The sequence below is a fragment of the Sciurus vulgaris genome (assembly GCF_902686455.1).
Source record: "Sciurus vulgaris genome assembly, chromosome: X".
NCBI classification, from domain to species: domain Eukaryota; kingdom Metazoa; phylum Chordata; class Mammalia; order Rodentia; family Sciuridae; genus Sciurus; species Sciurus vulgaris.
Genome location: NC_136471.1, coordinates 4983404 through 5001336, shown reverse-complemented (window position 1 = coordinate 5001336; position 17933 = coordinate 4983404). Strand labels below are relative to the sequence as shown.

Here is a 17933-nt window from a genome sequence, read left to right as displayed (position 1 = left end):
TGGAAATTAAATAAAACCTTTATTCTTGCTATTGATTGTCATTCTTGTATGTGTGCAGGTGTCTAACAAAGAGTTTTAGAATACAGTGTACTTATTCAAAGTTTTTTACCTTTCTTAAAGCTCCCAATGAATTTGCAAAGAGCCTCTTTATAATGGACTGTATTAAATCCACTCCTGTCAAATGTTATTGTTCACCCTGAACAAGATACAAATTCAAACTCTCCTTAACACATGAGCTTTACACTCATGTAGCCCATATTTGCTTGACCTCTGCTCACTAGAATTCTCTCTGTGGTTAGATTGTTTATGCCATAAGATTTACTTAAAACTTAGGACAATATTTCCATTCATCAACAATAGTTTTGATAGGTGTTTAAAAAGTACAGTGGGTTTGCAAAAGATGAAATTTGTCTATTTATGTAGACAAATTATGTATCACCATATCACTTTTTAAATGATGAGTTTGACAAAGAGAAGCCTTGGCAAACATTTCCCTAAAGGCACATGGAATTTTTGTCTCTGTGACACACACTAATAATTATGTCTTAATGAAAGTAATACAGTTTAGTACTTATCTGTGATCTAAAGAGCGTAATTAGAAAGGATGCAAGAAAGAAGACATGATATGTTGAATTGACCTTGCTAAGGCAGATTAAATGGCATTTTAGTTTTTTTTATTTTCTATAGTTCTGTTTTAATTTCCCCCACTTTTTCTTATCACTTAATTTTAAAGAAACTTTTGAGACTATCTCTTCTCTTGCAAACAAAATCACTAGGTGCTCCCTCATCTGTATTGGAACATGGAGACCCCTGGTCAAACATGAAATCTTTCCTTTAATGAGCCATTGTCTTTCCTCAGAATGGAAGCCAATGACTCAGGCAAATGTCCCTTATTCAGGCTTAACTCGGATGACCAGGTTTCCCCTACCCAGAGTGCTGCTTACTCCACTGAAATCTTCTTTCCAAAAACCTTTAACAACTCCCTGACTCATACCATGGTGTAATCTGGGACTAAAATTTAAGTGTCTTACCATACAGTTTCCCCTTGGGTTAATTATCTGTTTTCTTTTTACTACTAGTGTCACAGTTTTGTCATCCTAAAATGGATGTGAAATGACTACCTACCTCCATCTATTATTATAAAGATCCCACAAGACACTGGATATAAAATCATCCAGCACTAGGACTGACACAACCTATGCACAATGAGGGCAAGTTGCTTCTAAATGATCTTGTTGGGGGTAAATTGTTATAATCTAGGGTCTGACTGCCACCTAACAATGGGGCTACCATGCACAATACTACTGAAGGTCAGAGTCAAATTAGGATCATTGGGCTCTAGTTTGGGTGTCTCTCTTTGTGGGCTGCAGTGGATAAAATAGAGTAATTCCTCCTTTGTCATGGCAGCATATGGAAGCCAACTTTAACACAAACACACATACATGAGTTGCGGTGAGAGAGTATGCCAACAAATTATGATAGTGGAAAGTGATAAGATAGCTAGCACAGGATGTCCTGATTTGGCTAAAATTCAGACTTTAGGAAAGGGAATTGAGAATTACTTCTCAAACTCAGTTATCTATCTATTCACATAATTATCATCTTTTCATTCATTAAATAAAATAAGCACTTATAAAATGTTATTCTATTATATAGTAGATGCTAGCTAATGTTTGTAGGGCAAATTTGATAAACTATTTCACAAATATGGAAACTAAGGTTCAGACATAGGAAAAAACTTATTGAAAATCATTTAATGCATACATGGCAATGCCAGGACTCAAAGCTAAAAAAGAAAGCAAACCAAAACAAGATAGATTTTGAAGAGAGAAAGTGAAAATACAATTAATTCAGAGTCTGTTTTATGCCAGACACTGTGCTAGATACTTTCATATAATTTGTCTCATTTGTTTTCTGAAAACAATCATGATAGAGGTATTGCTATCTTTATTTTAAAGTTAGGGGAAATAAGGCTCTGTATTAGTCAGGATCTCCACATAAAACATCACACTCAAATAGGATAGTTTGAGAAGTATTTCATCAAAGCATTATTTCCAAGGTGTCGGCAGGGTCAGTTTCCCTAAAATACCCTGTAGCTAGAATTATGAAGGTGTTATGCCTCCCATAAAGATTTCCAAAGGAACACAGGGAGATAGAATCTAAAAACAAAATATCTAAAGGGATAGTCCTCTAGATCAGATAACCTTGAGATGAGCTCCAGGCAAGGAAATTGCAACAGTCTTTCTGGATGTTCTTGACTCTCCAGATTTGGAGATGGTGGTTTGTTCTACAACCTTGATTCTATGATGGCCCCCCACCAAAATCATTGATTTTCAGCTACTCTTATTTTGAGAATGGGAGTGATGACTTCTAAGGTATTGTTACAACTGAAATTATAATATTATTCCAAAATTTATATGGACAGGCCCAGTCCTAGAATAGTTAAAACAATGTTTTTAAAAAGTAATAAAGATGGAGAAATCACTGTACTTAGCATTAAGGCTAACTATATAGCTACAGTGATCAAGTCCATGTGATGTTAGCAAAGAATATAGACATAGATTAATAGAATAGAATAAAGGACAGAGAAATAGACTTACCCGATGTTTCCCAACTGATTTCTAACAAAGGTGCAAAATCAATCCAATGAAGGAAGGATAGTCTTGTTGACAAATGATACTGAAGTAATTGGACATTCATAGGCAAAAACAAGTAAGCACACAAACCTTGGCCAAAACCTCATATCTTATGCAGATATTAATTCAAAATCAATCATGCAAATGTGTAATGCATAAAACTAAATTTTTTTTGGAAAATAAACAGCAGACAATCCTGCAGATCTAGAGCTAGCCAAAGATTTCTTAGAGTTAACACCAATAGCATGATTCATAAGAAGAAAAAGAAGTAGATAAATTAAAAAATTGGAACTCATCAAAGTTAAAAACTTTTGCTCTGTGACAGATTCTTTTTAAGGTTGTAAAGATATACTACAAACTGGAAGAAAATATTTGCAGAACATGTACAAAAATAAAAATAAGGAACTCTCAAAATTCAGTAGATTAAAAGTAATCCAATTAGAAAATAGGAAAAAACCAAGAATAGAAATTACACTAAGAGAATGTACAGATGGCAAATAGGAACACAAAAAGATGATCAACATCACTAGGTATTACACAAACAAAAATTAATATCATGGTCTAATGTTCTTATATATTTATTCAAGCAGCTAAACTAAAAATAATAATATTAAAGGCTGGTGAATGCAGAGAAACTGGATCTGTCATACATTTCTAGTGGGTGATGGTATAGCCACTCTGAAAAATGGCTACCCCAATTGATGAGTAGTTGAACAAAGTGAGTGGTATATTCATAATATGGAATAATCCTCAGCAATGAAAAGAATAATTGAATGATATACACAACTTGAATGGATCTCATTGGCTTTGCTGAGTGAGAAAGACAATTTCATAGGGTAAAATACTGATTGATTTCATTTATATAATTTTGAAAATGATAAAGAAATGGAGAATAGATTGATGGTGTCCAGGGATTAGGGATGTTGGGAGGAGGTTGTAACTATAAAGAAGGAAATGAAGATGTTTGAGTGATGGAACAGTTCTGTTTCTGGATTGCAGCAGTGGTTACAATACACACATGTGATCAAATGACATAGAACTATACATGTACTTTGTACCATTTTTATTTTCCTGATTTCAATATTGTACTGCAATTACATAAGATGTAATCATTGGAGAAAACTGAGTGAAGAATGCATAGGAGCTCTCTGTATTACATTAGCAAATTCCTATGAGTCTGCAATTACATCAACATGATAGTTTAAAAAAAATGTAGCTTTGCAGTAGAGAAACCTGGCAGAAAGCTCCTTAATGCAGTGATCAAGGCTAACATTGGGTTTAGAGTGTAGCTCTGTAGCTCTGTGGTAGAGTGTTTGTATAGTATCCACAAGGCCCTGGGTTCCATCCCTACTAACACACACACTACACACACACATCACTAACTTTTCATGTTCATATATTGAACCTCTGATACTGTGTGATGAGAAAGTCTTCACCTCCTGCTATCCTTCCTCAAAATATATAATCCCAAACTAAATTCATGAAGAATTATCAAAGACAAACCCAAATTGGGAGACATCCTACAAAGTACTGACCATTAAAAAATGTCAAGGTCAGAAAAATAAGGACATATTGGTAAATTGCCCTTGATTCATGGTAACTAAGAAGATATGATGTATAAATACAACACTGTGTTCAGGATTCAATCCTGGAACAGAAAAAAAGGCATTTAGTAGAAAAACTGGAACATTATATAAAATAACTGCTTGGTGCTCTTTAACATGTCAAGATCACGAAAGATATGGAAGGATGGATGAATGAATTGTCTCAGGTTGGAAGAGACTAAAGATATTTGATTACTAAACACATTATGATATCCCAAAATTTGACCTAGCATTATTCTGTGAATTTGACAGTAGCAGGAAAAGAGGTGAAATATAAACCAAAACTAGTTTTAGTGAACAGTATTGTACAAAGGTTAATTTCTTAGTTTGATAACTCTATCATGGCTGTTTGATGTTGTCATGGTGCTTGCTGGATGAAGTGTGTGTGGCAGCTGTCTCCTGTTTTTGAAACTTTTCTGTCACTTTAAAATGATCTCAAAATAAACTTTTAAATAAAAAAAACCCTGGGAGATCCTTCTGTGTACAGGGCTGAGAACCACAGCTCGCTCATACATTTGGTCGTGCCTCATGTGTTTCCACTGTACTCATCTACTCCCCAGCCTATCCTTCCTCCCTCAAATTGCCCTGCTCTGAAGGGATTTGTTCTCCACTGGCTGGTAGCCTAAATAGAATAAGGGAAAAGTGTTTTTAGCACTCTCCCAGTAGGAAACTTATTCTAAAGTTAATAGCACATGGGCAGTATCCTATCTGTTCCAGCCAGGTGCCATTATACAGTAAGAATTTCCACCTAAGAGATCTGTGCCTTTTTGTAAAGCATCATTACATCACTGTTTTTCAAGGATCACTTCTGGATGTTCCAAAATGAATCCAATAAGAATTATGAGTCATGTGAACTGGTGAATCAGTGCTTTTTCTGCAACACCAAAAGACATTGAGCCTCTGTGGAAGAGAGAGCTAGATTTGTCTAGAGACTCCTACAATCCATTTTCTCTCTTTCTAGGCAGGGAAGGCCAGTCCTTGATTGGAGGCAGGAGTCCAGTGTTGTAGGTTGAGCTAGAAGCTTAAAGACAGCAAGGGTAGTCTTGGAGGGTGATGCTTTGATCTTAGGTAGAGATGGCCCACATCTTGTATAGCAAACTCCTATTGCTATGACAGCTTCCAAGAGCATACTTGTCTCATCAGAGGCTGGGACTTTTCAGTTTGTTCCATCCTCTTCCTGAAGTGCTGTTTTTTAAAAGGGCCCTGCCCTTTATCTTGCTGGGATTAGTCATTATGGGTTAGTGAACTACCCTTTTTCTCCCTCCACCCTAGCTTTTCATCTACACCCTAGAAAGGAGGGCTGTGTCTTTGGACGTGCTGAGAATCCTTCAAGAGAGCTGATCTGAGAGAAAATTAAGAACAGCTGGGGGTAGACACAATGACATCATATGACTCTAGCATAAAAGGAAGCTCAGAAACTCCAAGAAAGAGAAAAATAATGGAAATTGGAGAAAGGGGCTGAGACTTGGGAACTATGTAAAAGCTGATACCAGAGATTAGACTGGGGGCACAGTGCTCACTGAGATACTGGAACTCCTAGGACCTATTAATCTATTTTTTATCACCCAGAGTCTATATATTTAACAGGTAAAATTAAATTGGGACAGACAGGTGAAAGCTGTGAAAATGCCCTGAGGCAGCCTATAGTTATGATTAAGATTAACAAAGCAAATGGACATTAAGTTTATTGCAGCTAACCTTAGAGATTGGACCTTTTGCATGTAGACTTCCTTCTTCTACCAATTTTTGTGTGGGGTTGCATGTATTCTATATAAATTTATTTACTTTTTGTGTTGTTTTTTCTAAATAAATAGATTCCTTTACATAAAACATTGATTTTTTTTAGAGTGGTACATCTTATGAAACTGATAAACTTGTATAGTTTAAACAGAAGTTAGAGCTGATGTGGTTCAACCCTAATTTTACAAATGAGGAAATTGAAGCCTAAAGATTTAGCTGATGTGTCAATGATCATATACTGGCAGTTGTGGTTAGAGTTTAGGTCTACCAATTCCAAGGCAAGTACTGACCCCCATAACTTTTTTGCTTAGTTTAGCCATGCCCAAAGAGAATTCAAATTCTATCCCTTTAATACCACCAGTGATTGTCAGTGGCTATCATAGATAAAAAGCAGACTATCTGGGGTTAATCAAATTGCTATAGAGAATTTTCTCAGAATCTTTAACATTAATCATGATTTGGTAATTCTACAGCCATAGTGAAAAACAAAGTGCCAAGTTGCACTTTACTTGGCATTAATTTTATTAAATATTTTTTCTCTGAGTATCATTTTTAAATATAGTGATGTTGCTCTGTTTAGCAGATTTTATACATTATGTTTTCAACTTTATACAGCAATTCTGTTGTCTGTCTCAAGAAACCTCACAGATAACTTTTTATATTTCAATCTGTGTAACTTCAGCAGTTACTAGCACTTTGTATTGACATCACAAAAGCAGCCCAAATAAAAGAAAATATTAGAAGACTAATTTTCAAAGTGTTGAGGGGGAAACTCAAACTGAATATTTTATACTCAGCTAAACAACATGTAAATGTCAGAATGATATTTTCATGTGTACAAGACCTCAGAAAGCCTATCCCACAAAGTCTCTTTGAAATAAGGCCAATAAAACAAATTTTAAAACAAATTTAAGTGGTTAACTTGCCCAGAAGTCTCTCACAAATGTTCCTTTAATTTCTCAAGTCTATGTACCTTCCTCGTACTTTGAGGCACCTCCAGAGTAGGGTTTCTTGGAGACAGCCAGTATCTTTAGTTTGTATGACATTTTGTAGGAACCTTAAGTGACTCACCTCTGTTCTTTGGTTATAGTCTTATCTTTCATGATAAGCCTCTAACTACCTGAGGACACGATATTATTCATTTCTACATTCCCAGCAGTACCTGTCTCAGTGTTCTCTATGTGGTAGGTATTCATGAAATGTCTGTAGCAGTAAAGAAGGGAGAGAGAATTGGAGGGAAGGAAGATAGGCTGAAACAATGTATAATTTTATGAAAACAGATTCTACTGTCATGTATAACTAAAGATAACCAATAAAGAATAAAAAACAATGAAAAATAAAAATAAAAAGCTATATCTCTCATGGGAAAAAAGAAGTTAGGGTTGTTTACATTGATATGAGTAGTTCTGTCTTGTTTATGTGAGCAGAGAACATCCCAATGTGTGTCAATATTTTGTACTGCAGCACCCCCATATTTCCCTTAAGTCTGTGAGTGACTCAGTTAATTGAACATTGTTTATTGAACAATCAAAATATTGAAGACAACCTGCTTATTTGGACTCTACTTTATTAGTTCTCCACAACCCTCAAACTCCCTGGAAGTAACTCATGATGGAAAAATTATATGTTTGCATACCAATGAACATGCTTAAGTAAGGAATAAGAAGGGAAAGTAACCCACAAGTATTTTGTTTTGTCTGGAGTTCATCAACACATCTCCATAGAATTGGTGAAAAATCTTTCTTCCTCCCCCCTTCAACAAGGCAGTTATGTTTGCCCATCCAAGATTGTTTAACAAGTGTCACTGACACAATATGGATAATCATATTATTCCATTTTTATTGCTATAACCAAATACCCAAGAATGAGTATGAAAAATATGAATTGAAAGAAAGAACTTAATGGAGGGGATTGGCAACAAAATGGATATAAATGAATAATTAATTAATGAGATAAAATACCAGGTTGAATAACTTTTCTGGAAGGGATCAGAAAGGGATCAATAGTTGAAAAAAATGGGAAAAATTTAGAGACAAAGAGAAAGGAAAGTGAAATGTCAAGTCAATATAATAAGAGTCACAGTAGGAGTAGAGAAAAAATGTAAGTGGAGAGGAGCTTAATATTTGAAGATAAAGAACAAGAATTCTCCAATGTTGGGAAAATATAGATGAACTCACTTTAAAAGGACTTAGAGTTTGTCAAATTGGGTATATAAGATGAAAACTCTATCTGGATACATAGTAGTAAATTTTTAAAATATCAAAGACGTAGACAAGATTGCCCAGCAAGAAAAAAAGAGGTTATCTACACTTGTAGTGCATGTGATTCCTCAGCATAAATAAACTTTCACCTCAATGCCTGAGTGCCCCCAGAAACTCAATCACCTTCCACTAGGCTTTTCCTCTTAAAGGTTCCATCACCTTCCAATATCACCACACTGAGAACCAAGCTTCCAACACATGAATTTATTGGGGACACATCCAAACCATACAATTAATACACTCCTGTCAGCATCCAAACACTAAGAACTTAGCCTTGAATCAGACATTAGCGTTTGCAGGGCAGAGTTTGGTGGGTGGATAGTATTCCACATTTATTTTCTCATGGAATTATCTGTTGATATTTGGAAGCAGGCAGAGCAAGAAACACTAAAGTTTAAAGGAACATCATTATCCTTTTATAACCTTTTTTGTAGACAAATACCACCTTTTCCACCCATCTGAGAATCATCACTATATATTTAAGATATTTGTCCATGAAGTGTTTTTCAAACTTTCCATAGTTATCCTTTTGTTACAAATCCCAAAGTAAAGTGGCTGAGCAGAACAGAAAACAGTTGGGACAGATTCCCAAAATACATATATGACACTTTTACATCCCAGAGCCATCATTATCAGCAGGAGCAAATGCAAGCAGAGTTCCTCCCTGACTTGCTCTGCTCTATTCTTTCTCATTCTAATTCAGTTTCTGGTCATGTGTTTTTATCATCAAGTTCAGGTTGTTAGCAAAATCTCTAACATATGGATTTAATTAAGTTATTGTTCAGGTACTTGCAATTCTTACTACAGATTTCAGGAAATTGTGTAACATTTGGGTACCACATAGGTTTAATTCAGTTGATAGCCACAGAGCACCTGCTATGCAGGTTCAAGCCAGGAAAGTGCCTAGGTGCACCTGACAGTATGAAGGAAGTGGCAGGGGAGGAGTACAATTGAATGGTGGTTCAAAGCAGAGATAGAATATCCTAGTTAAACAAGAGAAAAGTTGTTTTTTTTTTTTGTTTTTTTTTTTTTTTTTTAATAAAAGTGACCTTAGAGACTGAACTTAAGCAGCAGAATTTCTACAGGCAGAAGCATTTCAGGAGGAAGGAAGGAACAACTTTAGTAAAAGTAACAAGGTGAGAAATAACCAGATTCATTCAGGGCTAGTAATGGTCCATATGTATTGAGTCATTAGTTTATACCATCCATAGTGTTAAGTGTTTCATATACATTCACTTGTTTAATTACCACAGCAATCTCATTAATTATAGGGAGTATCATCCCTACTTTACAAATTATACTCAGAGCAATTAAGTAACTTAGTCATCTTCTAAGAGATGGTAGAACAAGAATTCAAACCAGTTCTGTCAGACTCCAGAATCTACATTCTTAATCACTCAAATCTGTACCTCAAAAATAAACACATGATTGGAAAAAGGATTAGGGCCATTATGTACAGAGCTTTAGATGTTAAGTGAAGGACCCTGAACTTAAAGAGGAAGACTATGAAATAAAAGGGAAAGGAATTTTACTGTAGTAGGTAATGGACGGTAAGGGCTCAACAAGTGACACACCAATGAAGATATCCCCAAATTCTTTTCTTTCCTCATTTGTTCTTGTCATTACCTGGAAGGAAAATGGGTGAACAGAAAAAGAACCTCCCTTTTTTATTCTTAGAGCTTTCATGTAGAATTCCCACTTCTTGGAGTTCTTTTTGTTCTATCCAGTTTCCTGTCACTGCCCATGATCTTACCCCATGGAGAGAAGATCAGAATTTGAAATTCCTAGTTCAACTGGAAAATGGGGTTGCTTACATGTCAGTTCCTACTGAATGGTTTTGGATAACTGAAGCTCATGTTGTCTTTTTTATTGTTTCTTATTAGTTTTGATCTTTAATGTAGTTTCATTAATTGCCATTGCTTCATTAATGTAGATTTATTAATTTTCAATGGATATAATCTTCCTTTTCAATCTTATCAAGAAACTGGAAAACTCTCTTGCCTTTACTTGGTAGTTACCTACCTCTTTTATCAACCTTGATTTGAGGTCATAAAAGAACAAGTTCTTGGAGTCCTTAGACCCTCCAAGCTACAATCCAGTTTTTGACTCTCTGCATGAAAGATAACCTAAAGAGTTCCTAGTGGACTTGGTGGTAATACAGTCAGAAACATTTAATTTTTAATTTTGAAATAAATTTAATTTTATAAAAACATTTCAAAAATAGTAGAATTTTTCTAGGGATTTAGCTCATTGGGAGTGAATAAGCTTAACGTAAGTGTTATGGTTTGGATGTGAGGTGTTCCCCCAAAGTTCACATGTATGACAATGCAAGAAGGTTCAAAGGAGAAATGATTGGGTTATAACCTTAACATAATCAGTGAATTAATCTCTGATGGGATTAACTGAGTGGTAGCTGGAGGCAGGTGGGATATGGCTGGAGGAAGTGGTTCATTTGGGGCGTGGCTATGGGGTACATATTTTGTATCTGGTCAGTGAAATCTCTCTCTCTCTCTTAGTTTTCTGATCATCATGTGAGCTGCTTCCCTCTGCCACACTCTTCCTCCATGATTTTCTGCCTCAACTCAAGCCCTGAGGAATGGGGCCTGCCTCCGTGAACTGAGACCTATGAAACTGTGAGTCCCCAAATAAACTTTTCCTCCCCTAAAATTGTTCTGATCAGATCCTGTGGTCACAGCAACAAAAAAGCTCACTGAAACAATCCCAGCACCACATAAATAAATGAATAAACAAACAAACAAAGCGGTAGAGAGTTCACTTCATTCAGCTTTACCAAATGTCAATACCTTACATATTCATTTTGAAATTTCATTGATGCAATATTATGACATAATTTATAGATCTTATAAAATGCATGCCAGTTATCCCCAAAATGTCTTTTTTTCTGTTTTGGAATCTAATCCAGGATCTCACTATATTCTAGCAAAACTTCTGCCTTTCCTTGTCTTTTGTGGCCTTGATGTATTTGAAGGGTCCTCAATAATTATTGTGTAGAAAGTTTCTCAATTTTGGTGTATCTGTATTGAGTTTATGCTTTTCTAGCAAGAATTCCAAAGAAGTACATGTGCCCACCTCAGCATATTATTTCTGGGAGTTCTTAATATTTAAGTATTTCTCATTATTACTGATTAGAGATAGTAACTTTATTCAGTTCATTAAGGGGTTTTCTGCCAGATTTCTCCACTATAAAGTTACTATTTTTCCTTTCATAACTAATAAGATTATATATATATATATCGATATATATATATATATATATCGAGAGAGAGAGAGAGAAAGTTAATTAATTTGTTTTTGGTATTTTGTGCAAATGAGCAGATGCATTTCCATTTTCTTATATCTTACGTATGCTTCCTACATTAATTATACCATGCTAAAAACACTTTTTCAATTTGCTTTTTCATTTACAAGTAATATTCTATATCAGACCATAGAGCTCTTCCTTATTCTTTTGTTACAGTTGTCCTTTCCTCTTCATTGAGTGGAGGTATTATTGCCTATTCAAACATTCTCCAATTTGTGAAAATTAGTTTTATTCAATATTTTGAAATGACAAACAGTGCTGCAATTTATAAAAAAGGTGCATATGTATTTTTGTATTGTTGAAGGTGAATCTTAATTGTTAATTGTTAGAATTAGTGTTGCTACATCAAAAAACATGTTAATTTTATTAACTATTTAAAATATTTCCTCCATGACAGTTTTACCAATGTGCATCCACAAGCAATATTTGAGAATGGTTATTTCTCCAGTTTCACTAATAAAATGTGTTCCCCTACTCTTTAATTTTTATCAATCTGATACATGAGAAATTTTATCTTGGTGGTATTTTAATTTTTTTATCTAACTATGAGTGGGTTGGAACATCTTTTCATATATATATGAATATGATTATCTGTTCATACCTTCCCCTCTTTTTCTTTGAGATTTTTATCTTAATTCCTTGAATTTTTATTTTTTATTTTCTCATTCCCTCAATTTTTGAGAGTTCTTCATGTTTCAGAAATTGGCCTCTTGTAAAATGTGCTACAAATACTTTTCCTAGTTTATCAGGTGACTTTTTATTTTATTTTTCGTGTTTTTTATTGTTCAAAGGTTATTTGCTTTTATTTATTTATTTTTTTTTCACATGAGATCAATAATTTAATGAAGGGGAAGCAAGTCTCCAGTTTGGGTCCTCTTAACCAAAACACAGACACACAACAGTGAGGGGTCAGGTTATTGGAGATTTCTTCTAGGAAATGGGGAGAACACAGGCATCTGGGTCTGTATGCAGAGGTGCCTGGGGCACACTGTGCAAGGGGCAAGGTGGGAGATAGCTTCTGTGAGAACGTGGCAATGATTTAACTTTGATGAGGGCAGCAGACAATCTAAAATGTTCAGAGCAGCTCCTGTCCTCATGTGCTTGAACTCACAGGGTACTTCACCCCTCTGGATGCTTGCAAATACAAATGGTTCTTCTTTAAGTAGGTGGCCTCTTCATAAAAATTCTGTTATAGTGAGCAAAGACAGCACATTTATCTGCAGGTCTAAGGCCTTGTGTGGGCTTTCAGAAACTAAGCAACAGAAGACCTGGGGATGAGGGATTTCCCACATCTGCTGCCTCTGTGAGGCATTCCCACGGTGTGACATTTTTGGTGTTGAAAGAAGCTTGAGCATTGGCTAAAAGATTTCCAACATTTGCTGCATTCATAAGGCCTTTCTCCAGTGTGAACTACCTGATGTTGAATTAGGACAGACTTTTGCCTAAAAGATTTCCCACACTGATCACACTCACATGGCCTTTCTCCAGTGTGGATTCTGCAGTGTTGAATAAGGCTAGTGCTCTGACTAAAGGTTTTCCCACATTCACCACACTTATACGGCCTTTCCCCAGTATGAACTCTCTGATGTTTAACCAGGGCAGCTCTTCGACTAAAAGTGGCCACACTCATAAGGTCTTGCTCTAGTGTGAACTCTCACTAGAGTTCACTCTCGTTGACTCTAGTGTCAACGAGGCTATAGCTTTGCCTAAAGAACTTCCCACATTCAGCACACTCATAAGGTCTTTCTCCAGTGTGAGTTCTCTGGTGTCGATCAAGTTTGGATTTATACCCAAAAGACTTCCCACATTCCCCACATTCATAAGGCCTTTCTCCAGTGTGAACTCTTTGATGTCTAATGAGGGTGGCCCTTTGGCTAAAAGATTTCCCACACTGGCCACACTCATAGATCTTTGTTGTAGTGTGAATTCTACGGTGTTCAATGAGGCTAAAATTCTGTCTAAAGAATTTGCCACATTCCCTACACTCACAAGGCCTTTCTCCAGTGTGAATTCTCTGGTGTCTAATGAGGGTGGCTCTTTGACTAAAGGATTTTCCACATTCCCTACACTCATAAGGCCTCTCTCCAGTGTGAACTCTGCAGTGTTCAATGAGGTTTGAGCTTTGACTAAAAGATTTTCCACATTCGCCACACTTGTATGGTTTTTCTCCAGTATGAACTCTCTGATGTGTAATAAGAGTGGCTTTTTAGCTAAAAGATTTTCCACATTCACTGCATTCATAAGGCCTTTCTCCAGCATGGACTCTCTGGAATGGAACAAGTGAGTACTTCTCTTGGAAGGTTGCTCCACATTTGCTAGCATCATAAATCCCTTTTCCAGTACAAACTCCTGGGTGTTGAACAAATGCGTGTTTGTGGCTGGAAGTTTGTCTGCATGCTCCTGACTTACAATGATTTTCTCCACAGTGAAGGGCCTCCCCACACTTTCTGACTGTGTTTGGCTTCTCACCTTTGGAAATGGCCTGGGGTGGAAGAATACTCCACTTAGCAGGTAAGTTCTCTCCAGTCTTCCTACAGAGGAAGGGATTCCCTGACACATGGAATATGCATCTCTTCAGAAATGAGGCACTATTCACTTCTCTTTTTAATGTATTCTCTGTACTGTGATGCTTCTGGTCCCGGTGAAGGTTTTCACAGGTCCCAGTAAAGTATGGTTTCTGTCCAGGTAGATCATCCAGATGCAAAATGTTCTTCAGGACTAGAATGCAGATGTCACAGGGGTGAGTCTTTTGGGAGGACAGACTTGGTTTTGGAGTCCTGATGTATGATGCTGCTTCTGCAGAAACCCTTGGCACAGGAGGTGTCTCTTCATCCTCTGTTTCATGCCAACACACCAGAGAGGTTACAAGTGCAACGTTCTCCAGCATCACGTGAAGGTACAGCAGCCTCTGAGCCACATCGAGGAGCCCCCACTCCTCCTGGGAGAAGTAAACAGCCACGTCCTCAAAGGTGACACAGCCCTCATGGTCCCTCTATCACTGTGTCTTGCCACAAAACCAACAGGCAGGTGAGACAGGAGAAGCCATGTAACTCTGGACCTGCGTACGGTCCATAAGCGCTTCTGTGGTCGTGGGCATCTCGATCCCGACTCCACGCCCCTAAAGTTCCGACGGCAACCGGCTCTGAGGCACACCCACGACCCGGTTATTTGCTTTTATATAGTCCAGTTTGTCAGTCTTATTTCACTGGATTTTGAGTCCATAGATATAAAGCTATTCCGATCACCCTGGACAAACAGAAATTCACAAGAGTTTTCTATTTTCTCTGGATTTTGAATCTTAGTTAGCAAATGTTTCACTGTACAATGAATAAAGATGAATTTACACATACTTACATGTAGTAGTATTTATATGGTTTCATTTTTCACATTTAGACCCTAGTCTTTTTTTTAAATTTTTTTCTCATATATGGTGTACATTATAGATCTTTATAGTTTTCCAATTATCTCAGTACAATTTAATTAGATTGATCATTTGTCATATTTATACCAAATTTACATATATGAATGAGTATATTTATTAGTATCTCTTAAATAAGATGTCTTTGTACCCATCCTCTATTATTGTCTGCTGTGCATTAAGTATACTGCAACTAGGAGTTTCCACAAGAGATGGATTACACAAACTAGAAAGAGTGTAGGGAAGGGATGCTGAAAAACAGTTATGAGAATCTGAACTTGGAAGCTTTACTCCCTTGCAGTTCACACCTTAAGTCAGAACTTCCCATCCAGGTGATTGTGCTGTGTGTGTTAGACCAGAAGTAGATGGCACCTTGGAAACTTTTGAGAGGTGTAGGTAAGTTTATTTTTGGTATTCTTTGTCCCTTCTATATTATGCCAAATTAGTGTTGTTAGTTGGATTTGTTTTGCTTAAAACACTGTCTTTTGATATATTGGGACCAGAAAATCCTGCAAAAGCACTGTCTGGAAAAGAAATATCTCTCCGTCAAAGGAGGGGTTTCAGTTGTGTATTTATTGCCTTTGGAAAAACTCATTATGGAATAACTTCAAAGATGCATATCAATCACACCAATACCCAAACTCCCTTTCCCACAACATGTGCTTATTAATCATATTTTATTTTAATTTTCTGTATTTTATTATGCTTTTACATCTTGGGGCCTGAAGAACACATAAGAACTTCTTCTCCCAGAGTTAGCAAATTCCTGGAGATAACAAACTTATTCTTTTTTGCAGTGGGTATATCATAGCTTCTTTTTGCCAACTAATTTTTTAATTTTTGTATTGTTCTATTTAGTTATACATGACAGCAGAATGTATTTTGACTCATTGTACACAGAGTACAACTTTTCATTTCTCTGGTTGTACAAGATATGGAGTCACAAGATTCATGCAATCATACTTGTACATAAGGTAATGATGTTTGTCTAATTCCACCATCTTCCTCACCCCTTGCCCCCTTCCCTCTCCTCATCTCCCTCTGCACAATCCAGAGTTCCTCCATTTTTCCCTTAACCCTCTGCTCCCCCTGTTATATATCAAATGACATGTTAAACAAAGGACTTATTTCTAGAGTATATAAAGGGCAATTAAAACTCAACAGGAAAAAAACAAACAATTAAATTAGATAATAAGCAAAAATTAAAAAATATTTCTTAGTCTACTGGATGCTTCCCCTGACTTTCTTAGTAGTGACATATTTTATTACTAGAGTAAACTATAGTTAACTAGACTACAGAGTTTATTCAGTTTTCAAGAGTATGTTTTTGGATTTGTGTGTAAGAGAGAGGAGTATATTTGTATGTACTTTTATCATATATGTAGTAGATGCATGCATCAAAATCAAGATAAAAGATTGTTGCATCACCATAAAGGCATTCCCTCATTCTGTTCCTTTATAATCATACCCACCCTCACCCTTGTTCTGGTCCCCTGGCACCACTGACCTTAGGGAAATGAATGAGAAATTACCTTGAGATAGTTCCTCATCATGTTTATATTCCCTTGCTCCAAGGTGAATTGCTCCAAGGGTGTTCTCCTGAGACTCATGTCAGATTGTGGTCAAGTCTTTGCCTAATTGGCCCATATGGAGACAAAATGGTCATTAGGGTCTATGTGGTGGATCTGTTCTATACCTTTTACTGTTTCTTGTAGTTCAGGTCTGCTGACAATTTTCTTAATTTTGTTGTTTCAAAATATCACTTTTTTGCCTTCATTCTTTTGTTTTCATTGGTGTTTTGTAATAAGGCATCTGTAATCAAATAAATTTCTAGAAGTGAAAAAAAGAATACAACCCTAAAAAAACATAAAACTATAAACATCATTTCTGATTTCCATGAACTATGCTATGCTTGTCATATATTTTGCTATCACATATGCTTTAAATCAGACAATTTGTTACTTTTACTTTAAGCAATCAATTTAATTTTAAGATTTTTCAAAAAAGAGATAAAATGCCTTATTTTATAAAAAAGAATGTATTTGCTGAATATAGAATTCTGGGTTGACCTTTTTCTTTCAGTACTTTAAAAGATTTTAATCCTTTCTGTTTTGGTCTCTATTGATTCTGACATCAACCATATTGGAATCTTTCCCCTATTTGTATGTAAAGTCTTGTTTTTCTCTGGCTGTGTTATAATGATTTTCTCATTATATTTGGGTTTGGGCATTTTGACTATGATATTCCAAGACTTTTGTTTTTTATACCCTTGAGGATTGCTAAGCCTTTTGAATCTTTATTTCTTCCTCTAGATTTGGGAAAATTTAAACAATTACACAATCCAGTATTCTTTTTCTACTCCGCTCTCTCTTACTCTCTTTCTAGAACTCTAGCTTCATGTATGTTGGACCTTTCAATACTGTACTACATGTCACTGAGGCTCTGTTTTTTTTTAACCTAATAATTTTTTCTATTCTTCAAATAAAATAATTTCTATTGTTTTTTCTTAAGTTTACTGAAACTTTTTCATTTCCATTCTGCTATTGAACCTATCCAGTGATTTTTAATTCTGATATTGTATTTTCCAGTTTCATAATTTTCATTTGGTTCTTTTTATGGTTTCTCTTTCTTTGCTATAATTTTCTATCTTTTCATGTATTATGAGAATGTTTTATTTTACTCCCTCATGTATAGTTATAGTAATTACTATAAAATTCTATCACAGGTTTGCTACCTATTGAATGTTTTATATCTCAGAATGGATCACAGTTTCTTGCTTTTTTATATGTTGAATCACTTTGGCCTTAGCTCTGTCCATTAGTTCTTTTTTATTATTATTTTTAGTTGTCAATGGATCTTTTATTTTACTTATATGTGGTGCTTAGAGTATAACCCAGTGCCTCACACTTGCCAGGCACACGCTCTACCACTGAGTCACAAATCCAGCCCCCT

General features: G+C 35.8%; 1 long non-coding RNA gene across 2 annotated transcripts in view; it reads left to right on the top strand.

Annotated features, from left to right (window-relative positions):
- The window catches only part of LOC306651656, a 75225-nt gene extending 64049 nt beyond the window's left edge, over positions 1-11176 (top strand). For both annotated transcript variants that reach the window (XR_013761172.1, XR_013761173.1), the window contains exon 4: positions 10758-11176. This is a non-coding gene — a long non-coding RNA (uncharacterized lncRNA). The remainder of the gene's footprint in view (positions 1-10757) is intronic.
- Positions 11177-17933: the final 6757 nt, after the last annotated feature.